The sequence below is a fragment of the Protopterus annectens genome, chromosome 6.part0 (genome assembly GCF_019279795.1).
Source record: "Protopterus annectens isolate FY-2018-M chromosome 6.part0, PAN1.0, whole genome shotgun sequence".
Classification (NCBI taxonomy): Eukaryota; Metazoa; Chordata; order Ceratodontiformes; family Protopteridae; genus Protopterus; species Protopterus annectens.
Window position 1 is genome coordinate 379,481,698 of NC_056737.1, and position 26,390 is coordinate 379,508,087.

Here is a 26,390-nt window from a genome sequence, read left to right on the forward strand (position 1 = left end):
AAAAAAAACCCCCCAAAATTAAAAATATATATATATATATATATATATATATATATATATATATATATATATATGCAACATCCCCCTGTACCTCCCATGTGGGGGGGGCTTCACCCCCCCAACCCCCCTACTTATATATTCTAACTGCAAGATCAAAACAGTAACACAAACAAAACAGAGAAACACACATCTTACAGTCCCTCAAGCACACAACAGTCACAAAACACACTTACACACACTAAACCCCTAACCGACATACTGACACACACAAACTTACGAAAATAAAACCTAAACATCCACATTCCGTACCACCGGTTTCGGGAATGTGAGTAAATTCGAAATATATAGATATATATATATATATATATATATATATATATATATGTATATGTATATATATATATATATATATATATAATATATATATATATATATATATATATATATACAGAGATATATATATATATATATATGTATTGAAGTCTAGAGAGTAAATATTCCAAACTGGTTTATATACATCACTAACAAAAACCCTTAGTGCAGTTAGGCTTCACAGATATGGTTGGTAAATGTTCAGTACTACTGTAATAGCCACAGGATCTCTGTTCTTCTGAGACCAAGTTCACTAAAGACTGTAAATCTTTAATTCTGTCCTATTGATGCTTCACGAGAGAAGGGGTGTTAGGTAGGTTGCCTTAGAAAATGAAGTTCATCAGCTTGTTCTCTTAGTCTTGTTTTGCCATAGCTTTGGCTACATTCTTCCTGGTTAAAAAAAGCTATGCTGTTACTGGTGCAGTATACCGTTGTTAAATTAATACTTTCTGAAGTCTAAGCATGAAAGTATGATCATGGACATGGCCAGCCTTAGGCATAGCTGAACTAGGCGACCACCTAGGGCGCTGTACAGGCCGGCTTTGTAAAGGGCACAATTTTTATTTATCTTTTTATTTTAACATAAAGTTTGATCTGATCTCGGCACCCTGTTCAAGGCCGCTGGAACCATAAGGAGAGGGGGAGGGCGAGTGCCCTCCCACTTACAGCTGCAGGTGTACCAGGAGGCTTTAACATCAAATCATGCACGATACAAAAGTCTGTGCATCATGACGCCAACGTAGATTTAAATACGTTCTGTAGTTCTGCGTGGAATTTAAGCCAGCAGTTCTTTTAAGAGATGAGTTAAGCCCATGTGTTCGTATGTGACCGTTTGCTTTAAAAAGAAGGTAAAAGTGTGTGTGTGTGTGTGTGTGTGTGTGTGTGTGTGTGTGTGTGTGTGTGTGTGTGTGTTTGTAATTTAAATCATTTGTGTATAAGAGAGAAAGTGTGTGTGTGTGTGTGTGTGTGTGTGTGTGTGTGTGTGTAATTTAAATTGTTAGTTTGTGTATGAGAGAGAAAGTGCGTCTCCAACCAAGATTTTTAAGTGCAGAGTTTTTGTAAATCCCAGGAGCTGTACGGATTGGAGGGGTGGGGTTTGGAACATTAGCCTATTTGAATACTTTTCGGTGTATTCTGATGGAAAGGAAAAATGCGAGTGTGTTAACCACTCATTTCTAAATGTGTACTTACTTTTGTTAAAAAAAACTGTTCTGCACTCCATTATCTTTTGGGGAAAATAAAATAAGCTAATTAAGCGTAGTACTAGAAAGAAAGAGGTTAACTAAGGTTAGTATGGCATCGGGAAGTAGTTTGAGTATGAGCTTTTACTTCAGAATGTTGTACTGTTCTTTTAATTTGGTCAATTCGAAGGTCTAATTTATTATATAACTTTTTTACTCTCTGATCGCAGGTACTGTTGGCTAGGTGATGAATGTATGATCTTTAGTATAATGTTTTATTTGGTGTTATGGTAGTGTGATTACAGCAGTATATAGTTAATAAGTTACCATTACTTTAAATGATCTGACAGTTTTCTACCAAAACAGACATTCTCTTTATAAGAGTAAAATGTGTCAAATATTTATTATTTTTCTGTATTGTATGAGTTGTTGAATTTACTAAAGTAACATTTAAATTAAAGGGTTGCTAATGATTTGATCTTTGCTTTTGTGTGTCTGTAAGGATGGTTGAGTTTTTATGACCGTACTATATTATATAAGGTAGTTTTTTCCATTGATATTTTTTAATTATAAATTTGTCAGATTTTTTTCTGAGAGGGGGTGGTATTACAGTCTTACTGGACTTGTAATCTATTTGGAAATGACTGTTAATATCTCTTTCTGTAGTTGACGCAATTTGTCATTATATTCTCAGCTAGAGCTTCTTCTGTGTGGAGACATGCGTGAATGGGCGTACCTTCGTTGAAGGTTGTGCGTCAGGATCGGCAATTCGGCACGTAAAAATCTACTGCCAATCATTAGCGGACCCGGAGTTCTGCTGTGGCGACCCCTAACCGGGAAAAGCCAAAGACACTGCAACTTTTAAGGGGGTTACATTATCCCACAAAGACTTCTACACTGATTGTATTTTTGTTGGGTCCTATTCACAACATTGCCTCCGGGGAGAGCTATGATAATTTAGCAAATGCCCATATGGCATTGAGCATACCTCTTAACTGTCCAGATTTTTGCCTCATATTTTTGACCTATTCCTCATACAATTTGTGGTTTTCTGGCAAATCACCTAGGACTAAATAACTACATGTCATACATTTGAGTTTGTCTTCATTTCCTTCAGAAAATGCCTGCTAAGACAATTGGTGTTATTTTAGCAACTTTCTAAGTCTGTAAGAGCAATATTTATAATCTGTTCCTCTTTTGCCACACCCCCCCCACACACACTGTTTCAGGCTTTGTCCAGTGTTCTTGTGCTAAGAGATTGAGAAGTATGGAGGCATGTATGTAATGCACTACTTGCTGATTATTTGGTGCATTTTAAGGGGGGATAGGGATTTTGAATTCCTGAGTGTGTCCTCTTTTGTATAAGATGCCTAATAACTATGAACTTGTCAGTTTCTCAGTTATTCCCTATAGCAAGATATATATATATATATTTTTTTGTGTAACGTAGGAAAGTAATTCTTCAAGGGCGGCAGGCAGTGAATTGGTAGATGAAACACTGAAATGTAAAACTGTTTGCCAGTAACAGACTGTTCATTATTAAAAAATCTCTTTAATGTACAATTATTCAGATGAATTTTACTTCTGCAGAGATTGTGCTTATTCGCTTGTGGATTGTAATGACAGAACTCTGAGTGGCCTTTTATGGTTAAAATTTTCTGAAATGGGCAGGTTTGTCATTATTGGGTCATCCATTTTGTTTCATTGCTTACTGGAAAAATGTTCACAACTACAAATTAAAAAAAAACACACTAAGAAGTGGTGCTTTATTATAGAAAGAATATCATTTAATACAATCAGGAAGGTTAATCAAAGAACACATACATGTATGCATGGCCCTAAAAATGTGTGCAAGGAGTCCGTTTTGAAAACGGCCCAAAGGTAAACTTAAGTCTCCACATGCCAGATGCATTTTTTATGAATGTGGATTTTCATGCCGTTTCAGTGGCAGAGAAGTTTATTGCTCATGCTAAGTCTGTTTTCTTTGTGAGACTGTATTGTTTAGCAAATGGCTATCTGTGTTTGTGCTATTCAAGCTTAAGCTACTGTACACATACATGGAGGAGGGAGGTTGTTTTTCTACTTTCACTGAGCTGTAAGGTTTACTCGCCTATCCCAAAGAAAATTAAACTGTTTAGATTAACTTAAGCAACTCTTTGAAACAAGGCACGTGGGCTGCTATTTTCTGAGGACATGACTTTTATTCTAAAATATATGTGAAGGGACAATTGATAAAGTAGGTTGATTAAAGGAACATTCCACTGTCCTTCACTTGCAATTTAACTATATTACAAGGTATCTTTTCTTCGTATGCATTTAAATGAAGGAAATGGCTGGAGTGGCTTTCCTGGGGAGTGACCGACCTGTGGGTGTGGCTTATAGGGGTGTTTCATGAGCACGGTGGGGCTTAAGGGGTGCCGGAGTACTACTTCGCATAGGGCACCAGTTCAGCTGAGGCTGGCCCTGATCATGGAGATGAGGGCAGTAATAGTTTGATCAAAAAAGCTGTGTTTGTGATACTTTATGCAGATATTTGGTTGGTATTCATGGCACCCAGTTGAACAAATCATTTGTCTAGTTGCCATAAAAAACATGATAAATGGAGTATTTTTGTATTTAACAACCAGTTTTACAAAGGGAGCTGTTTCATCAGCATTAAACTGACTTCATCAGATTCATGGATCTATACTCCAAATAAATTTCAAACATCTGTTTGTTAAGAAGTTCAGATCCAGATGGTCCTCTAACGAGTTAGATGTTGGAGTGCTACCAAAAAAGGCCTTTCTGTTATTTCGCGATGCCCAGTTTGACAGCTGATTGAGTAAGATCTCTGAGTAGCCAATCAGTTGGAGGGTGGCTCCATGACAGGGTAGTAAGTAAGGGACCAGCCAGTCAGGACAGGCAGCTCAGTTCACTAAAGGGACCAGTGAGGAGGGTGAAGATGAGATTAGAAGATTCATCTATTCCTTGGTGCTCATTCCATTCTATCCCTCCTACAGGAACTTGCTTTTAACATACCAAAAATAAAGTAATTAAGGTAGTAGGTGCTTGGACAAAAGTAGAAAGTCTGGATTAACTGGATCTGCTTTAAATTAAATATATAGCTAAGATACCTATTGTATGTTGTATATACCAAAAAGACTATGTAAGAATATCTTCAAATGTGAAGGTACTGCACAGAGTTAATTACGCCAAACTGGCATACTTGGATCTAAAAATTCCAAACTCCTAAAACAGACCTAGAACTAGGGAAGTCTTAACTAGTCAGACAAAATAGCCTAGCTACTACCAAAGCAAGCAAAGAGAACCTCACCGAAGGTAATACTGCTCAACAAAATCAATCCAAAGAAAAATAGCACCAACCGCCACTAAGAAAATGACGTTTTAATCAGGCAAAACAAAAACAAGGCATAAAATGAGAGGACACCTTATATGCTAGGCATAGACTATCTCTCAGTAACCTTTACGAGACTGAGTGCAGTGATAGGACCATAAGGCGATCTGTGTAGGACAAGGTTTTCATACACTGGATTTTCTTGGTGAGGAACATTTTAGGACATTCCAGCTGTTGCAAGTGCCTAGCTAGCTATATGCTAAAGGGGGCATTGTACTCAATGTTAAAGGTTCAGTAGAGTGGTACCATTACATCCTTGGACCTGGATGCTGTACCCTTGCTTATGAGATGGGCAACATAGAATGATTTACTTACTATCTTGGCTACATGTTGGTCGAATGCCAGATTGCTGTTTACATATGTTCCCAGATCCCTAACTATTAGGTCAACTCTTAGGAATGTTTTATCGAGGGATTAATTAGTCTGGGGGACATTTTACCAAAAGGCACTATAATGTATTTCTTTGCATTGAACTTTATTCCCTGGCTTTCACACTATTTGGTTGTGTTAGACCCTTATGATATCTCCCAATTTACAGTCATCTGTGAACTTGGTGAGCCAGAGGCCTTTGTCATTAACCTTGACTTCCAAGAAGGAGATCCCAAACAGGAGCAGGCTCAGCAAAGAGCCCTGAGGTAATCAGCTGGTGACCGGTCTCTTGGTTGAGGTGGTCTCCAGTCCTGACTTCTTGGGTCCTATATGTGAGCCAGCTGGCAATCCAGCAAGTTATGTAGGAATTTATGCCTAGTTGTGAGAGATTGCCAACAAAACCTGAGTGGGATATTGTATCAAATGCCTTGGCCAGGTCAGGTAGGCAGCATGCACCATTTTCCCCCTTGTCCATAGTCATGGTGACCCTCCCAAAGTCTACCAGGTTAAGTAGGCAAGACCTTCCCTTAAAGCCAAACTGGGATGGGTCCAGTACCTCTAAGTCACTAATGTCCATGTTGATTATTTCCATGATAATCCGTTCCATGGCTTTGCATATTAGACTGGTTAGGCTGATGAGCCTGTAGATGTTCTTCGTGTTTCACTGTTGCAGCCATCACTTTTGGGTTATCTGCTTGCAGTAGCCCTCAGTCAGCCTGATTAACAAAGTCTTGGGTCCTGCATCAGTTGCTGTCCCTTCTTCCATGACGTCAGGTCGTCAGGGGTTTAAAACATGCAGCCGACGCCATTACATCAGTCTTTCTTGCTGTGCGGTGCCCGAAGCAGAAGCAGTTCACAAGTGCCAGTCGGCCGACTCCCGTAATTTTTGTTTTCGAGTTTCAGAACCGACGTCTTCAACTAAAGCTAAGTACCCCATTGGGGAAACTTTTTCTTGCTCCTTACTGATGTCAGTAAAAGTTAATAATTGCATTACTTGTGGAAAGCAAATACCTCATAAGGATTTTCATTCGTACTGTATTCCTTGCCTAGGCCCTGACCACAATGTACTGTGCTGTCGGTTTTCTGCTTTATTTAATCAGCGCACTATCCGTCGTCGGTTTATTTTCACCTCAAAATATTTTGGTTCTCGGTTTCCGAAAAAATGCAGACGACACTTCTAAGCCAGTCACCAGTTCGCTGGTACTCAGTGAGGCGCATTTGCTGCCCCTGATACCCGCTACTTCTGATTCACAGGCCTCTACTGAGACCCATTCGGGGTCCGGTATGCCGCAAGATGCTTCAGTTATGGAACCTGCGGATGTCTGTACCTTGGATGGGTCTGGAGCCACTGTGCAGGCACCGGCTTCTGAGGGTGTATTCAGGTCTATTGACTTGCATATTAAACCGATGCCTCCTTCTTCTTTTAGGCCTAAATCTCGAACCATGCCTAAAAAAAACTACGTCCAGGCTGCATGCTCAGGCCTTTATGCCTAAAAAACAAATGATAAGAATGGCTGAAGATCTTAACACTCTAATCAGGGGAAGCCAGCCTCCCCCTTATAAGAGACCTAGGACTGAAGTTGTTTATGAATCTTATGATGATTCTGATTTTTCTGATTCTTCTGATGATCTGTATTTGCCCTTATCTACTTATGAGGATTCTGATGCAGAGGACTCTATCCCCTCTGCTTCCCCTCCAGAGGATTTTTCTTTTGGTGAAACCTTACATACTCTAAGGGAGCATTTCCACTGGGAAAGCCAAGATTTTTCTGATTCAAAAAAGAGGCTTAGGGATTTCTTACTCCTGCCTCAGCATAGGCCTTTAGCTATTCCTCCAGTACTAGACATTGTTGATGCTTTTTTGGAATCTAGTTTGGCCCCTGATTCCTTGCCTCCTGCTCCCAGAAAACCTGATCGATATTACAGGGTTCCTGATTCGCACAAGTTCCTTTTTAAAAATCCTGTTGCGGATCCAGAGAATATTTCACAGGGTACTACCCCTTCTGATAGAGATTCCAGGGCGCTGGATAGATGGTGTAAGAAGGTTACACTTCTGCAACCTTGGCCATTAGGGCTTTAAACTGCCAGTTTCATATGTTAAAGTATCAAGAACATGTTATTGGATTGCTTAAACAGAAAATGATGTTGATTCCTGACTGTACGGAACATAAAGAATTACAGGATTTAATGCATTCTGCTGAACAGGTTGGAAAACATACTTTTCAATGTGGATTTGATTCTTTAGAGGCCTCTTGCAGGGCTGCTGTTACTGGTTCTGTGCTCAGAAGGCATGCTTGGCTTAAGGAGCAATGTTTACTTGATCATGTTAAAGCTAAATTGTTGGATGCTCCCTTAAATCAGGACTACCTGTTTGGCAACAAGGCTGAGGAAGTTCTTAAAAAGATGGAAGATAAAGCTAAATCTATGCAAACTGTTAAATATGTCTTACAAGTTCATCCTCCTAGATTTAGTAGGCACTGGCCCTCTAAGAATTGGTCCTTTCCAGCCTCTTCAAGTTCTTCTCAAGCCAAACGCAGACATAGCAGAAACCCCAGTTTTCAGTCCCAGGGGACACACAAGACTAAGCAGTGAGGGGTTTCATCACCCAAATCAGGGAGTACTCCCCCCCCCCCCTATGGAAAACAGTCTCAATGACTTGCTTCTAAAACTTCCAAGCACTTCCCAGCTGAATGCTCCTTTAGGCGGAAAGATTGGTCTGCAGGCCAAAAACTGGGAACTCATTACCCAGGACAAATGGGTTTTAAATATAGTGTCCCAAGGATACAGATTTCACTTCCACACCTTACCAACACCAAGCGGGTGGCCAGATCTACCCCCAAATCATTGGGCAGAGGCCCAAAATCAAGTACGCTCTCTCTTAAGCATGGGGGCTCTTCACTTGGTACCAGAAGAGGAAAAGGGACAAGGGTTCTGTTCGAGACTTTTCCTTGTACCCAGAAAAGGCAGTACATGGCGTCCTATCCTAGACCTTTCTTCTCTAAATACCCTTCTGGTGATTCCAAAATTCAAGATGCTGACTCTTCACCAGCTGCTTCCTATGCTAGGCAAAGATGCATGGTTGGCAACACTAGACTTAAAAGAAGCATACCTGCACATCCCTATCAGGGAGTCTTGCAGAAAATACCTATGCTTCAAAGCAGGCTACATGCACTATCAGTTCTCTGCACTGCCCTTTGGCTTATCTACTGTGCCCAGGGTATTCATAAAGTGCCTAGCTCCGGTCATTGCATTCTGCAGGCAAAGAAATATTCAAATATACCCATATCTGGATGATTGTCTAATTCAGGCAGAAAGACAGGGCATACTTTTGAATCATCTGGCCTTTGTTCAAAGGGTACTGACTTGTCTGGGGTACACCATAAATGAAAAAAAATCACAACTGGTACCCTGTCTACAAATTATATTCCTGGGAGCAAGCTTGAATACAACTTCCCAGATGGCTTTCCTCACGCCAGAGAAACGGATTCATTTGACAACCTACTTCAAACAAGTGGCCACAAAAACCCAGTTATCTGCAAGGCAAATACTGGAAGCCTTGGGGTTCATGGCCGCCTGCATTCTTCTAATTCCATATGCAAGGCTGCATATGAGGAAACTGTAATGGTATCTCAAAAGCCTATGGTGTCAACATTCACAGGATCTGGAGGCAATGATTCCTATCATACCTTGCCTACGCCTAGAGTTCCTTTGGTGGGCAGAGGCCTGCCACCAAAACAGAGGACTACCATTCACACTACCCCCTGCCGCCCAAACCTTAACAATAGACTCATCAGACTATGCATGGGGGGCCCACTTGGCAGGGAAGTGCATTCATGGCAAATAGAACCCAAGTCAAATGCACTTGCATATCAATCAGAAAGAAATGCTAGCTGTACAGAATGCTCTGACAGCCTTCAAGGACCACATTCTTCCAGGACAATTAATGATAAAGACGGACAACACCACTGTTATGTGGTACATAAACAAGCAGGGGGGTACACATTCTTACCCTCTCTGCAGACTAGCCATGGCATTGTGGAACACAGCCCTGAGTTATCAGGTACATTTACAAGCTCATTTCCTACCAAGAAAACTAAATACACTGGCAGAAGAACTAAGCAGAAACCTCATGGACCCACACGAGTGGAAACTGAAACCAAGGATTTTCAACATGTTGACAAGCAAATGGGGGAACCCAGATATAGACCTGTTTGCCTCCCCCTAAAACTATCAGTTGGACAAGTTCTGCACAAGAACTCCCCACAAACAAGCTTGGAAAGTGGATGCTCTGTCCTTCAGCTGGAAGAACCTATCAGTTTATGCCTTTCCTCCTCTGCCTCTGCTCTCCAAAGTACTACTAAGGATCAAACAAGAAAAAACAAGGATGATTTTGATTGCACCAGACTGGCCAAGCCAACACTGGTACCCCCTCTTGCGCAGTGTTTCACTGTGGGCCCCATGGCACCTGCCTCGGACTCCTACTCTATTGTCTCAGCAGGAGAACCAAATTCTGCATCCTCAACTTCAAACACTGAATCTAGCAGCCTGGCTAATTACATAATTTCTCCTTTACCATCCCTCAATAAACCAGTGATGGATATAATTTTAGAGGTAAGGAGGCCTAGTACCAGAAAGTCTTATGCTGAGAAATGGAAAAGATTCTGTGCCTGGAACCAATCTCAAGGGATGAGCACAACAATGCCCAATTTACCTCAGATCTTACAATACTTAACTGAGATGCTTCATAAGGGCCTGTCTTTCTCCTTCATCAAAACACAGAACCACCCCTCGTCTCTCATCCACTGCTTAAGCAGTTTCTCAGACGGGCCAAAAATCTATGACCACCTAGGAGAGCTCCAACTTCAGCCTAGGACCTCAACTTTGTATTGCAAAAGCTCACCCTTCCTCCTTTTGAGCCAGCTGCCACTGTGTACTTAAAATTCCTTTCTTGGAAAACAGCTTTTCTTTTAGGAATCACTTCAGCAAGAAGGGTATCTGAATTACAGACCCTCATGGCAGTGGAGCCTTTCATCATCTTTTATGCAGACAGGGTGTCCCTCAGGACCAATCCCTCCTTCATGCCCAAGATAGTATCCAGTGTGGCCCTTAATCAGTCCATACATTTGCCAACCTTCTTTCCTAATCCACAGAACAAAGGGGAATGGATTCTGCACTCCTTAGATGTGCACAGACAACTTAGATTCTACTTGGACAGAACTAAACCTCAAAGGAAATCTGATCAACTGCTGGTGACATTTGCTGCAGGGGCAGAGGGGAAGGCTATTTCAAAGCAAACCATTTCCAAATGGATAGGCCATTGCATTCTTTTTTGCTACAAACACCATGGAAAACCTATCCCACAGGGATCAAACTCCACTCTACCAGGGCTGCATCTACCTCTACAGCCTTTCTCAGAGGCATCCCTACCAGGGACATCCTAGAAGCTGCTACTTGGAGTTCTGTACATACTTTCACCAAGCATTACCATCTGCCAATTTTCTCTAAATCCAGAGCTGGTTTTGCCACTGCAGTCTTGCAGGGCCTTTTAGCTGGTCCTTATACTATTTAAATTTCTCATCCCATCTTTAGCTTTGGGAATCTACCCAAAAGTGATGACTGCAACAGTGAAACACGAAGAACATAGTACAGTTGTGTACACTTACCATAAATGTAGATGTTTGAGTGTATTCACTGTTGCAGTCCTGGTTACCCTCCTTCCAGCCCCCTTCTTTTTCTTTTTTGGATATACCTCTACTATCTTCAAAAGCTTTTTGGTGTATTTGCTTTTTTGTTGGAGCTGTAACCTTGTATATTTATAGATTTAATTGGTTCCCATTAAGGGGGCACCTGACATCTGGGGCAAGAAAAAGTGATGTAATGGGGTTGGCTGCATGTTTTATACCCCTGATGACCTGACGTCCTGGAAGAAGGGACAGCAACCGACGCAGGACCCAAGACTTTGCTAATCAGGCTGACTGAGGGCTACTGCAAGCAGATAACCCAAAAGTGATGACTGCGGCAGTGAATACACTCTAACATCTACATTTATGGTAAGTGTACACAACTGTACTTTCTTGGGGTCAGTTGATGGTCCACCCTTATAGGTTCATAGGTGATTACTGGGCTATTGACCTGAAAGTCTTTATAAGCCTAGCTGTGTGTGCCCAATATCATACTAACTAAACTGAATATGAAGGATCTTGCCTAAACTCAAGATCTTAGATGGCAATGACTGCCCATATCTAGGAAGGTCATGGGGAAAATCCCTGGCAGGAATTTACTGTTTCCCATCCAGTCATCCAGACTATACTTAAACGGGGTCATAGAGAGGCTTTGTTTGATGTGAACTGGTAGCTTATTCCAGAAGAGTGGCAACCTGAGAGACATATCCATCTTTCTAGCAGGTCCTACTTATGTTGCAAGCCAGGTTAAGGTCCATGGACCGGTGACCCTTGCCCCATTTGACTTGCAGATGTGCAGCATTTCCATTACATTTTAATCCGAGATCGCTCTGTAGGGCAGGCACACGTCTCCTCTAAGTAGTCTGTACACTGAATACATTGACAGTAACTTCAGTCTGTCAATGTATGACATGTGCTTGAAACCCTGAATTTTCTTGGTTCGAAATCTCAGAGGTCTCAAGTTGCTGCAGGTGCCTGTTAAGATAGATACCAAATGGAGCATTGTACTCTATTATTGACCTGATGAGGGTCGACTACAGGGGTGTTATGACATCTTTCATTCTTGAGCCAATGCCTTTGCTAATGAGGTTTGCAACACAGAATGCCTTCCTTACTACAATAAACAAATGGTGGTCAAAGTTTAGGCTGCAGTCAACTTGCATTCCCAAGCCCTCACTGCTGAGTTGTTACTTATGGTATTATTTATATGATAGTCTGCAGGGGTATCATTTTTACCAAAGGGGATGATGATGCATTTTTTGCATTGAATTCGAGTGCATGGCTTTGGCACTAATCATTGGTTTGTGTAAATCCCTTTTGAAGCATATTGATATTGTTTGGGGATTCAGTGATTGCACCTAATTTGCAGACATCAGCAAACTTGGTCAGCCACAGCCCCTCTATTCTGGCCTGAACTTCTTAGAGGTATATTCCAAACATTAGGGGGCCCAGCAGTGACCCCTGTGGAACTCCACTGGTGACAGATCTACTGGTTGAGATAAAGTCCCCAACTTTGAGTGTGATCTGTCAGTGAGCCAGTTAGCAACCTATCTGACAAAAAGGTTGATAGTCAACTGGGAGAGTTTTCAGTGATGCCCGAATGTGGGATTGTGTCGAAGGCTTTGGCTAAATCAAGGTAGGCTGTATGCACAGATTTGCCTTAGTCTATGGCTCTGGTATTTTTGAAGTTGTTCACCAGGTTTAACATGCATGACTTGCCTTTGCAAAACCAAACTGTGTCAGATCAAGGGTTTGGAGATCACCTATATCCTTATTTATAAGGTCCACAATGATTCGTTCTGTGGCCTTACAGATAAGGCTGGTTAGGCTTATGGGTCTGTAGTTCCCAGGGTCTGTTGCTGTACCCCCTTTATGAAGGAGGTTGACTGTTGCTGTTTGCTCTTCAGCAGAGACAAAACCAGTACTCAGGCTGTGGTTGAGAGGACCTAATGGAGTTGCTAACTCATGATGTTAAGTTGTCAATCTCGCCTTCATTCTTGCTGGATGGGTTTGGAGCCGATCCTCGGCTCCAACTCGGCCACTTACTAAAGCTCGAGAGCTAATTTTACCGGCTCGAGGCAACCCTATATCCCATGATGCTAGGCGATAACTACCCATATCTCGTTTGCCGCTTTCGCTTGCGAGGTGCGTTTTTACCGGCTCTTGGTAAGTTGTCAATTTTCAGACTTTTAGTCACTACCCTTTGTCTTAGTTCCACTCCTTTTATTGTGTTAACTGGTAACGGTTAAATTTTAAACCCTGTTCCCCTTATCCCAGTTATTTATCCCTTCCCCTAGGTTAGGCCTTAAGCCTGCCCCTTTCCTAATTCTTGTCAGGGATTCTGTGTAGTGTTTGGGTGTGTTAGTATCCCTGTTTTATTTTTTATATTTGGATTGGGTGTTTGTGTGTGTTTTTTTACTTGGTGCTCCCTCGACACTGTTATGTCGAAGGACACAAAGGTCTCAGGCTTCAAGAAGTGTGACTCGTGCTGTCAGAAAATGTCTCTGACAGACTGTCACACTTCTTGTGTTTACTGCCTGGGACCACTGCACCTGCAGAGCTCTTGTTCTGTGTGCCACACATTCAGCCCAAGAGTCCTGCAGGCGCGCAGAAACAAACTAATATTGAGTGGCTTATTAAAGCTTGAGAGCTCCCCGACTAAGTCTGCTCCGGGGAAGCCCTCGAAGCCAGCAAAGCCGTCGGCTCCGACTTCCAAGTCATCGGCTACTGGCTCGCCTTCTGTGACAAGATCGGCTCCAGCCGGAGCTGATCCTTCTGTGTCACAGCTTCCAGTATCGGCTCCACTCAGCGCCGATACCGCTGAATCTTTGCATTCACTGTCGGCTCCGGCTGGAGCAGACGTATCCTCGGCTCCTTCTCCACCCACCTCCAGAAAGAGGTCAAGATCCCCTTCATTGGAGTCTATCCATTCGGCTCCGAGATCACCCCTGCTCTCGGAGCGGAGCCATCGGAGCCGATCTTCTCGGTCGTCCAGGCTTTCTGACCATGACCTTGAGAGAGTGGTGAGTAGGCTATTAAAGTCTCAGCCATTGGCCGAAATGCTCCATAGCCCGCCTCATCAGACGGGTAGCTATTACACATCCACCTATTATTCCTCCTTCGACTCTCCTACAGAGTTCGGAGCCGGAGCTCCTTGGAGCCGTGACTGTTGTGGCGTCAGAGCCGATACCTCCCCCTTCGGCTCCGTCGTCCTCTGCTCCGATCTCCTCCTTGATGCCCTTCATTGGAGGGATCCGGGCATCTGGTCTCTCTCACCGGCTCCGAGGGGGCGAGTGGCATCGGACCCTTGTCCGACCCCGTTCTCCCTCTTGGAGCTTCGGCGCTGGTGAGCTCTGCCCCGACATCGGCCTCGGAGCCATCCCTGTCAGTGCGGCCTGGGGTTCCTATCTCTTCGGAGCGGGAGCCCTCTGGCCTCTCTAATGGAGGAGCCTTTGAGGTGATGAGTGTGCTAGCCCCAGGGCGTAGTCAACGGTCAGTTCCATCAGCTTCTCCCACTACAGTGCCTGCTGACATGTCTTCTCACTCTCTTGCTCCCGGGCCCAGAGATCCAACACCTCAGGTTTCCCCACTGGGAATATCTTTCTCTTCCGAGGCTTCTCCTGACCTGTCAGGTGAGCCTCCGCGTAAGAGGAAATGTAAGAGGAAACATCTAGACTCCCCCGAGTCTATTACATCCGATACCGACTTGGATGAGTGGGAGGGATCCCCAAGGTCCCCCTCTGAGGATGTCTCTCTCAGACATCCTTGAAATCCTTAAGCAGAGGGGGAACTGGCCTTCCCTTAATCCTACCAAGGACGAGTCGGTTTACCTGGAGGCATTTGGTTCTCGACCCTCCACCTCCTGGGTGTCTTCGCCTTTCGACCCTCTTATGGACGTGGTGGCTTGGAAGGCGTGGACGGCCCCGGATTTGGTGGAACCCACTCCTCGGAGGCCTTCTAAATTCTTTACGGCCCCACCTGATAGGCGATTTTTGACAAAAGGTGTCCCGGTTGATGCCATGGTGGTGGCTGCAGCCACCAAGAAGGAACTAGCTTATCCTTCAGTACCTATCCATCCTCCTAACAAGGATTCCAGGACTATGGATAGGTACGGTAAGCAGATGTTTTCTTCAGCGACCTTTGCCATGTGGTCGCTGAACTACTTGTGTCACTTCACCCGCCTTCAGAGAGATGTTCTCAAAGAGTTGGGAGATGTTTTACAGGATCCGTCAGCTGCTGGGTCCCAGGATAAAATTAACTCATAGCTAGGAACCCTAAACTCTGTTGTTAACTCCTCCATGAGGCTTATTTCATATGCAGCCGATGGAGCGAGTAGGGCCGCAGGCACAAGAGTGGCATTAAGGCGTCATGCCTGGATGCGGCTTTGTAATTTTGCAGACTCCTTCAAGGCGTCCTTCACAAGTTCTCCTTTTGATGGTTCGACCTTGTTCGGACCTCAAGTGAAAGACACCTTGACCAGATGCGAACAAGATGGCAAGACTCTTTCTGCCGTAGGAGTCCGTTTCTCCACCCCTTCAAGACCTTACCCAAAGGGTCAGAAGGGAGGGAAAATGTGGTTCCGCAAATCTCAAGGAGTCACGCCTGACGCACGAGGTCAGTTTAACCCCAGAGGCAGAGGGGGTAACAACAACAGACACCGCCCTAAGGGCAGAGTGGGTCCGCAGAATCAGGGTAGCAGGGAGCCTCTCTCTGACAAACCCTTCCAGCATCCCTGAGATGTTGCCCGATTGTCCACCTTCTGAGGCAGTTGGGGGAAGATTGTCGCTGTACTCAAAAGCCTGGCTTTCCCTTACTCAAGACAAATGGGTACAGTCGATCATATCCGAGGGTTACAAAATTCCCTTTATCCAAACCCCAATTCAGCAAAAGGGAACCCTTCCAGACGTTCCACCCGGTCTAAGGGAACTAGCAGTACCAGAGATATCAAAACTGCTAGCAAAAAGAGCCATCCAGCCAGTCCCAGCAGACCAACTAGGATCCGGAATCTACTCAAGGTTCTTTTTAGTACCAAAAAGACAGGGGACTGGAGACCAATATTAGATCTCAGCAAACTAAACAAGTTTGTAAAGAGAACAAGATTCCGGATGGTCACGCTACAGTCCATTCTACCCTTTCTGGGCAAGGACAATTGGATGTGCTCGGTGGACCTTCAGGATGCGTACTATCACATCAAAATTCACAGGCGCTCCAGAAGGTTTCTCCGCTTTCGGCTGGGGCCAGTCACTACCAATTCAGAGCCCTGCCCTTTGGGCTCACTACAGCCCCCAGAGTGTTCACCAAATGTATGGCAGCGGTTATGGCTCATCTGAGACGTCAAGGATTCCAGGTGTTTCCATATCTAGACGACTGGCTCCTCACTGCCACCACCAGGCATCAACTTCTCCAAGCCAGAGATTACACCATTCACATTTGCAGAGGGCTAGGAATCTCTATAAATTTCGAAAAATCTGCCTTGTCGCCTTGTCAGTCTATTACCTTTATAGGCGCCAATTTGGACACTGTACAACTTTCAGCAAAGTTAACAGATCAGAGGATCTTAGATATTCAAAACCACATCCATGTTCTTCTTCAGAGTGACAAAATTCAGGCGAGGTATGCCCTGAAAGTACTGGGTCTTATGGCGGCCGCCATAACACTTCTTCCCCTTGCCCGCTTTTACATGCGTCTCCTACAGTGGATGCTTTTCGCCCAGTGGTCTTTTCAACGACTCCCTATGCATCACAGGATCATGATAACTCCAGCTTGCAAAAGGCGTCTGTCCTGGTGGATATTGTCCCCTCAAGTCCATCAAGGCAGACCCTTTGTTCCTCCTGCCCCGGTCACCACGGTTACATCGGACGCCTCCCTGATCGGGTGGGGGGGCATTATCAGGGCAGGATGGTCCATGGCACTTGGCAACCTTTCGAATGCCACCTGCATATAAATGTCCTGGAGATGAGAGCAATGCTTTTAACGTTGCAAGCCCTCCACGACTCTCTTCCCCTGGGGACTATTGCAATCCAAACGGACAATATGTACGTAGTGTGGTATATCAACAAGCAGGGCGGAACCAAGTCTTATCCCCTGTGTCGAGAGGCACTCAGACTTTGGCAGTGGGCAATCTCTTCTCAGCGGTTTCTGATAGCAACGCATATCCCCGGGAAGTCCAACATCATAGCGGACAGACTGAGCAGAGCTATTCTCATGCCTCACGAGTGGTCTCTCAAACAATCTGTGACGGAAGAGATTTTTCAGAAGTGAGGCCTTCCTTGCTGCAATCTTTTTGCTACGCCTCAAAACAGCAAATGCCCCGACTTCTTCACCCTCTTTCCCCTTCCCAGGCCATCCCCCCAGAGACGCTCTAGTCCAAGATTGGCCCCGGGGACTTCTCTATGCCTTTCCACCTTTTCCTCTAATACCACAAGTAATTCAGAAAGCAACCGCGTTGAGAGCCAAGATGATTCTCATTGCCCCTTATTGGCCGCGACAGATATGGTTTCCGTTCCTGCATCGTTATCTTTTAGTACAGCCATGGCATCTGGACCCGGTTCCAGATCTTCTGACCCACCAAACGGGGCAGCTGCACCAATCCATACCCTCTCTCAACCTCACTGCTTGGTTGCTCCACTTCCGTCCCTAGCCAGGCTTCCTATGATTTCTAATCCCGTCCGGGATATCATAGTAGCTTCCCTTAAATCTTCCACCAGAAGGATTTACACTAGTAAATGGCAATGTTTCTCCTTCTGGGCAAAAGCTAGGAATATAGATCCCTTTACTGCTCCGATTCATTCGGTCTTGGACTTCCTAGCTGAAATTTTTCACTCAGGATCTTCTTCCTCCACAGTAAAAGTTCAGTTGGCAGCCATTTCAAATTTTCATATAGGCTTGTCGGACCGCAACATCATGTCCCATAAGCTTTGCAAAGCATTCCTTAGAGGTGTATTTTTACTTAAGCCGCCGATTAAAGACCCTCCACCACAGTGGGATCTAAATTTAGTCTTAACATCCTTGATTCTTCCCCCCTTTGAACCTGCGGCTTCCTGTTCATTGAAATTTCTTTCCTGGAAGACACTCTTCCTAGTCGCCATTACTTCTGCTAGGAGAGTATCTGAGCTTCATGCCCTCTGCATTCGTCCTCCCTACTTAATCTTCCACAAAGACAGAGTTTCTCTAAGGACTAATCCGTCTTTCTTACCCAAAGTGGCGTCGCAGACTAACTTAAATCAATCTATTGATCTCCCAGTTTTTTTCCCAAATTATACTAATAGAGCAGAGCAAAACCTACATTATCTGGATGTTCATCGCCAGCTCCGATATTATTTGGACAGAACCAAACAAATTAGGAAATCTGATCAACTGTCTTTATCGTATGCAGAGAACAGGAAAGGCCTTCCGGTATCCAAGGTAACCCTATCTAGGTGGCTGTCTTCTGTGATTACATGCATTTATCAACTCAGAGGTAGAGAGTTGACTTCTAGGCCAAAAGCCCATTCAACTAGAGCACTAGCTACATCTACAGCTTTTCAGGCTAGACTACCAATAGACACTATTTGTGCAGCAGCCACATGGGCCTCTCCTCATACCTTTGTTTCGCATTACAAATTGGACTTGGCCTCCAGAAACAGGGCAAATTTTGGTTCCACCGTTCTCAAGAGTCTGTTCCATTGAGCCACCCAGGATAAAGGTGCTAGGGACGCGGTCCCATCCAGCAAGAATGAAGGCGAGATTGACAACTTAACTTTGAGAAGTTATGTACCTACCATAACGTTCCATGTTAGTTGTCTTCTCTCTCCTTCTTTCTTGCGTCCCGCCCACCATCCCCCTAGCCTGGACAGACCAAGAAGATTGTTCCTCTTCCTTGAAGAGTCCTGATCTAGCACTTCCAGCTAAATAGCTTACTAGTGTCACTAGATTAGATTGGTCACTTTGGCGGGATTATTCCCCTTTTCCTCCTCCTCTCCAGATGGAGGACTATATTGCATAATTTTTCCTTAGCTACCAAATGAGATCTGGGTCGTTATCGCCTAGCATCATGGGATATAGGGTTGCCTCGAGCCGGTAAAATTAGCTCTCGAGTTTTAGTAAGTGGCTCGGCTCCGAACCCATCCAGCAAGAAAGAAGGCGAGAGAAGACAACTAACATGGAACGTTATGGTAGGTACATAACTTCTCATTTTAGACCATTTAAAATGCAACCTGGGATGCCATCTGTTCCCACAGGGGCTGTGTTTTTGGCTTTGGAGAAAGTATTAGTGACTTGCTCGTTAGAGATGCAAGGTGGAGGGGATGTAGAGGAAATACTTTGTGGAATGTTTGTAATGGGGAGGGGTGAAAGTTTTGCCAAACCTGTCTGCTAATAGGTTAGCTATTTTCACAGGATCCATGTGTGTGTGATGCCATCCACAGCTAGTTTAGGTTATGGATATAGCTGAAGAATGCCTTATTGGTTCTCCTTAGATATGGTTGCTAAATTTATTTTCAAAGTTGCTTTAGAGGATTTTACAAGTTGTCTTTGTTCAAGCAGAGGAGGATGTTCTCCCGGTGCTGGGGCCTCTCTGTTTTATTCTTGGGCAGCAACCTCTCCCTCTTGTCTAACTTATTAATGCTAGATGTCCACTAGGAAGGCTTGGTTTTTTCTTGGGGGGGGGGGGGGTGTCTTCTTTTGATCCTATCAGCTACAACTGTATTGATACATTTGTATAGGTGTTTGTACAAGGCATTTGTGTATACCTTAGTATAGTTGTCAATGACATCTGTGGGAACAGAAGTTTGGATATTTTGCCATCCCTTATGAGGGTATAATTAGCTTTGGTGGAATTTTCTTAGCCAGATTTCACCTAAGAGGGGTTCAGATGTTATAACTACTTTAAATGTGACTGATCTGTGATCAGATTTAACCAGTGAGGGTCCTATACTTGTGGTGGCGCAATGGTCATGCATATTGGTGAGGACCAGAGTGAGAATATTTGAGCCTCTTGTGGGGTTGCATACTATTTGTTCCAATGCATTACTGTTAACAAAGTTCAGGAACCTTTGTGTGCGCATGTTGGTACTTGTACAAGTTTCCCAGTCAATGGAGGGATAGTTAAAATGTAATTTTATTTATTTTTTGACATGTGTTGACTGGGAAAGTCTGACTGAGCTAGTGTCCTTTTTCAGCGGAGGCCTGGGGAGAAAAGCTCCACAGAAGAAACAGTCGCATGGTAATTATTCTTAAGCTCACAAAGAAAAAAAATGCATAATTACAAGTTATATAGTTCATAGAAAGAAAATTATATATACAAAGTGTTTAGGGTAGTATGTCATATAATTGAGCTGTACAGAAAAGGAAAGGTACTCACAGGCATAATGAAAATATACAATTAGATTAAATTCACAAAAGCATGCAACCATATGGAATAGGAGTACAGATGGGGTTTAATAGTTCACAGTCAAGCAAGTAATTATGTATAAGAATTTGTGAGAAGTAGGAGGTAGTTATGTTTTGACAAGGCTGGTAGGATGAGAGACCACATAGTGCTGTGTCTAGGTTTAGAAGTTTAGAGAATTGTACTAAAAGTTGGTAGCTATGAGAATAATGACTATTATTCAGACTAATAAGGAGGGTATGGTAGATACTAGTAAAATGATAGTGGAGCAGATAGATTGGGAGAGAGAAATGGAATTAGGGAGGGTGATTTGTGTTAGACTTACTACAGTGACAAGTCCAGGTCTGAAGCAGATGTTTTAATGCTTTTTTGAATTTTTGTGCATAGGCTATATTTCTGATGTACAAGGGTAGTTTGTTCCAGGCTAGGGTGGGTGTGTAGTTGTAGAAGTTATGGCCTATAGACTTTGGAATTTGTAAATTTCCAGCAGTTGTTGGTCAGAACTTCTGAGAGTTCTGGAAGGGATATAGTCTGAGATAACTGGGGAGATGGGACAGGCAAAGGGTTTGTTTAAGATAAAATGAGTCATAAGGAGGTGGGAGTAGAGAAGTTGGTGGCGGAACTCTAGCCAGTGTTGAGATTGAGGGATTGGAAGTGGTGTGTCTTTGAGGTATGGATAGCAGTAAATCTTGCAACTTTGTGGTAGGTGGATTCCAGTTTGGAATGGAGAGAGGCTTGTAGGTTAGTATCTTGCCCCATAATTACTGAGTTTTTTCTCTAATATCTTTTTCAGCTTGCTCCCTCGGGTGCTCCCTGTATTGATTTACCAAACAGGAATTCCTCCCTTTAACTGTGAAGACGTTCTGAATAGCCTGCGCCCCAGGATCAGTCTATACTACCTATTTCAAGGACTGTAATTTACCCTCCTGCAAAGAAAGCTCGGTGTATGTAGCTATAAAGACTCTTTTTCTACAATACTGCTGTAACTGATTTACAAACTTGAGCCGCAATCTACCCCCAGTGAGTGCGATAGCCTACCGCAGTCCGTTGCCATTTATTCCCCGTTCCAAGTTAACTTACTACTCCCGTAACCACCTCTACTCAAACCTCTGTTTTAAATTTCCAGTCTCTGCGAACCTTGCATGTTCAGTGTACAACCTTCCTTTTGCCACTAAGTGGCAACATTCACCCATTGAACATAATTTGCAAAGTTTAATATAAAGTAAACGTAATCAAAAACCTGCAAAACAAAATAAAAAATTCTTGCCAGCCTCCGTAATTACTCACTTATTTAACATTTTCTCACTGCCCAATGCTAGAGAACCTGTAGACTCGTCCATCTCATTCTCATTTTTTTCCCCTCTGATAAATATCTATACTCTACAAGTGTTTAGATTAGAAAGTCTTACACTGTTAAAAAGTACTCCCTGGCTGTAGCTTCTCTCCAACTTCGTCACTGATTATTTTTTCTGGACAGTCGCACCCAGTTGGCTCTGCCTGCTCCGTTCACCCTGCTAGCTCACTCCGCTCCCCTACCCTGCCCCCAAATCTCACCTGTCCCCACTATCTGAACTTTTATACATCCTCTAACTCCTCCTCACCTCACTCCAATCCAACCACAATCAGGGCCATTTGAAACTCCTCCCACCAATAAAAATCCTACACTTTCCTCAAACTCTGAAACCCCTCCTACAGTGTTCTTCTCATCAACTCCCACATCTATTTCAGTAACTCTACTTATCTCTCTTTCCTCTCTGTCCTATCTCGCACAACTTCCCAACCCCTACCTCACCTCACTTACACACTCCACTGCATCATACAACCATGCTCACTCCCCCTCTTACTCTTGTATCTCACACGAACTCTATAACTACAACACTATTTATCTATACAAACCTAAAGTACCCCTCTCCCCTACACCCTCCTCAAAACTGTCACTCCAAAAAATCAATACTCCCACATCAACCTTACCACCTATTCCCTCCTGTCTACCTCTCTCTACTCCTCCCTCACATCTCTCTCTCACTGGCTGGAGATGTGCACCCCAACCCCAGACCAACCTCCAGCACTAATGCAACTAAACCATCCTCTCAACCCACAAAACCTAAGTCCCTTTGCATCACTGCACTCAATGCCCAAAGCATTAGAAACAAAATCCCTAATCTCCACCCATGGCTCTCCAACAACCACCCCGACATAACCGCCATGTCAGAAACCTGGCTCAAACCCTACATAAAAGATTATGAAATCCTACCACCGGGTTACCAAAGGATTCGCAATGAACGTCCCTACAAAAAAGGAGGTGGAGTAGCTATAATCTAGCCCACCTCCCATACAATAACCCCCTGCACCAATTCAATTCCAACCTTTGGCAACGCTGAACTAACAATAGCACTACTAAAAATTAACAACCACGAATCCATATGTATCGCTGCTCTCTATATTCCCCCTGGTGGTAACATCAAAACTCTTGAACATACTATCCTGGATATCCTCCCACATAAATAGCGAAAACTATATCCTTGGTGACACCAACATCAATTGGTCCACCTTCAACTCGGATGCCCCTTCCCGTACTATCAACCTGTACAACTTCTCCCAACTAAGCCACTCACCTACCAGACCAAATAAAGATGGTACCTCAGGTACCATCATTGACTGGATCCTTACAAACACATCCAGGTCTCATCACCAAATCCGGTGTATTACCAGATCCTCTCAGTGATCACTTACCTGCCTTCACTGACCGGCTCCCAACTCCCCTACAAAAACAACACCACTACATTCAAACCCGCAACCTGTCATCTTTCAATCCTCAAATCTTCTCAGAATGCCTTAAGTGCATCCACTGGACCCCTCTAAAAATTCTCTTTCTAGATGACGCTGCCTCTCATTTCAACGACTCGTTCCTGACCCTCCTTAACTAGCAAGCCCCCCTAAGAACCAAATGCATCAAATCTAATCCATGCCCGTGGTTATCTAAAGAAATCAAACTCACCATGCAACAAAGGGACAAAAAATGGAAGCAGTATCAAAAAAAAAAAAAAACCCAAGCTCCCTCGTAGTAGAATTTAAACAACTCTGGAACGCCACCAAAAAGCTAATTATCAAAGACTGCAAAGCTCACTATTCCAAACTTCAGTCTCTGCACTCAACAAACCCAAAAAAATTCTGGGACTCCATCACATCTATATTAAACCCTGGTAATAAAGAAAATGCCTGTCCCAATCCCACCTTCTCTGACCTTGACACTGCCTTTCAATTCAATTCCTTCTTCATAGACTGTATAGCCAAACTATCCAACTCCTTCCCATCTCCCTCCCCTAACCACAACACCTCACTCCAAAACCCCCTCTCCAACCAGTTAAACCCCTCCTCACCCTTCTTCCTTAAGCCCATTCCCACAAGCACAATAAAAAGACTCCTCAAACTCGAGCCCTGCTGCAATGCACCTGACAATCTTCCTCCTACATTCCTCAATCTATCTTCAGACAGCATCACCTTCCCCATCGCCATACTTATAAATAAATAGATCCATACAAGAATCATACATCCCATCCATCTGGCGCCACACCTTCATCATCCCCCTCCACAAAGGCAGTAATAATACTGACACCACCAACTTCAGGCCCATCGCCATCCTTTTCCCTCCGTCTAAGATTCTTGAAAAAACTGTCCTAAACTAATGATCCACCTAACCCAAAACAATCTCCTCTCCCCTACCCAACACAGTTTCCGTCCTGGTCACTCCACCATGACTGCCCTTCTTTCCTTTCTAGAAACCATCAACCAAGAACATGACTCAGGCAAATTTGTATCTACATTATTCCTTGATCTGTCAAAAATCTTTGACACCATCTCCCACACCCTTCTCATATCACAATTCTCTACTCTACACCTCTCTTCCCCCCTCTCTAGATTGTTTTTCCAGCTACCTGTCCAACCGCCAATAAGTAGTCCAATGAAAAACTTCCACCTCCTCCTTCCTACACCCACAGGTGTCCCTCAAGGCTACGTTCTTGGCCCACTACTCTTTAACCTATTTATTTATTTATTAACAACTTTCACCACTGTGTCTCAGACTCATCTGTCATCCAATATGCAGATGACTCGACCATCATCTGCTCAGCTTTCTCTCCCGCCGAGCTTCTAGTAAAAACACAATTAGCCTTCTCCAAAACAGAAATCTGGATGCAATCCAACCACCTAGCCCTGAATGTAAATAAAACAAAACTAATGATCTGATATTGTTAATCCTCGTTCATTCCTTACGCATGGGTATCTGTTCCGACCTCTGAACCGAGCCGACTTTCCAAGCTTGCTTCAGCTTCAAACTCTCGAGCTAAACTCTTACCCACAATTCCCCTCTCCCTGTTACCCCAGATTTTGTTTGCCGCGTTGCCATTCGGTCGTGTCAAGCTACTTCTCTTGAGCTAAGTACAGTTATTTGTTGTTTAATAATCTTTCAGATTACTTTTCTGTCAGAAAAGTTTATATTTCATTGTCTGTTACGCTATTGCATCTAGCGTACATAATTTCTTCAGGTTTTTCTGCTCTTTTCTTTATCACTTTTACCGCGAGGTATTCTCTTTTTACCATCATTGGTAATCCTTTCCCCTTTTTTCATACCTTCGGGTATTCTCTTGTACCATTGCTGGTACCTTTTCTATTAATTAATTTGCTGTCATGGCAGATAAGAAAGGTAGTCTGGGGTTTAAGCAGTGCTCTGATTGTGGTACAAACTACCTATTTTTGATGCACACTCTTTGTATGTTTATTGTTTGGGAGTGTCCCATTTGTCTGTTGACCCACCCTGTACTGTTTGTGAGAACTTTTCGAATAGAACCTTGTTGGAAAGGAAAAACAAGCTGTTACTGAAGGGACTTCTTAAATCTCCCTTTTCAGAGGCTATTTCTGGGTCGGAGGCCTCAACCCCTCCTAGAGCCCATAATAAAATTTTGGATGTTCCTACTAAGGCTAAATCTTTGCCTTTGTCCCCGGCTGGGGACTCCCGCCAACCAAAACCTAAAAAGGCTAAAGTTTCAGCTCCGGAGCTCACTCAGTCAACCCTAGTGCTTTTGGTGCCCAGACCTTCGGCTCCATTAGTGATCTGGACTCCATCTTACCCTGCAGCCTTCACTGTAACGGCACCAAGGGGCTCCTCGGTTCTGACTATTAACACTGTATTGGCACCAACTGTTCAGTTGGCCCAGACCTCGACCATGTCGGCTCCGAGATCTTCCTTGGAACCGACACCTTTATTGTTGACTCCAGTTTTGTCAGTTCCAGCTTCAGTACTGGCAACCACTTCTGCACCGATCCCTGTGTCGCTGCAGACCATGACCTCGGCATCGATGACTTCTTCGGTGCAGACACCTGTAGTCCAGCCTCTCTCGGCACCAATGTCCTTGGTGCAGATGTGTGAGATGGGCACCAAGTTTGCCTCTTCTGTGGACAGGCCTGTTTCTCCCTCAGTCTCCGTGAGGTCCACTAGAAGCCTTTCCGAACATGTGTTGCATCTTGTGGATCAGGTGCTCTTGGCCAGAGGTATCCCACCCCTCAGGAACTATGCTTCCTTGGGAGGTGATCACCCGTCTCCAAAAACCCCTTCTTATTCTCCTCCTTCATTGCCTTTGAAGTCCATGGATATAGCACAGTCTTCCCCTTCTGCAGTCCCCTTTATGGATCTCACTAAGGAACCGCAGTTGCCTTCATGGCAGGAAAGTTTTGCTATGACCCAGGATGTCCGTTATGACACGCATAGTTTGCTGCTCCACAGCCATCCAGGGACTCCGGGTCGGCAGGCTGAGCCACTTAGGGTAGGGGGTGACCCCTGTCCTAGACATGCACTCCTCTTCAGCTGGATCAGCCTTCCAACTGATGGAGAAGGCTTTTGCTGCTGCTGGCGATACTGGACTGTCTATACCTCCGCCGTCCTCTGGTACACTGGTTTCACAAGTCACACCTAGCGGACACCGGGTGCAAGGGCCTCAGGACATATTCCCACAGGAATCCCCTTTTCTGCT

General features: G+C 44.0%; 1 protein-coding gene across 4 annotated transcripts in view; it reads left to right on the forward strand.

Moving 5' to 3' along the window:
- The window catches only part of ABCD4 (ATP binding cassette subfamily D member 4), a 1,648,172-nt gene that overhangs the window by 303,709 nt on the left and 1,318,073 nt on the right, over window positions 1–26,390 (forward strand). The gene's annotated exons all lie outside the window — the stretch shown is intronic.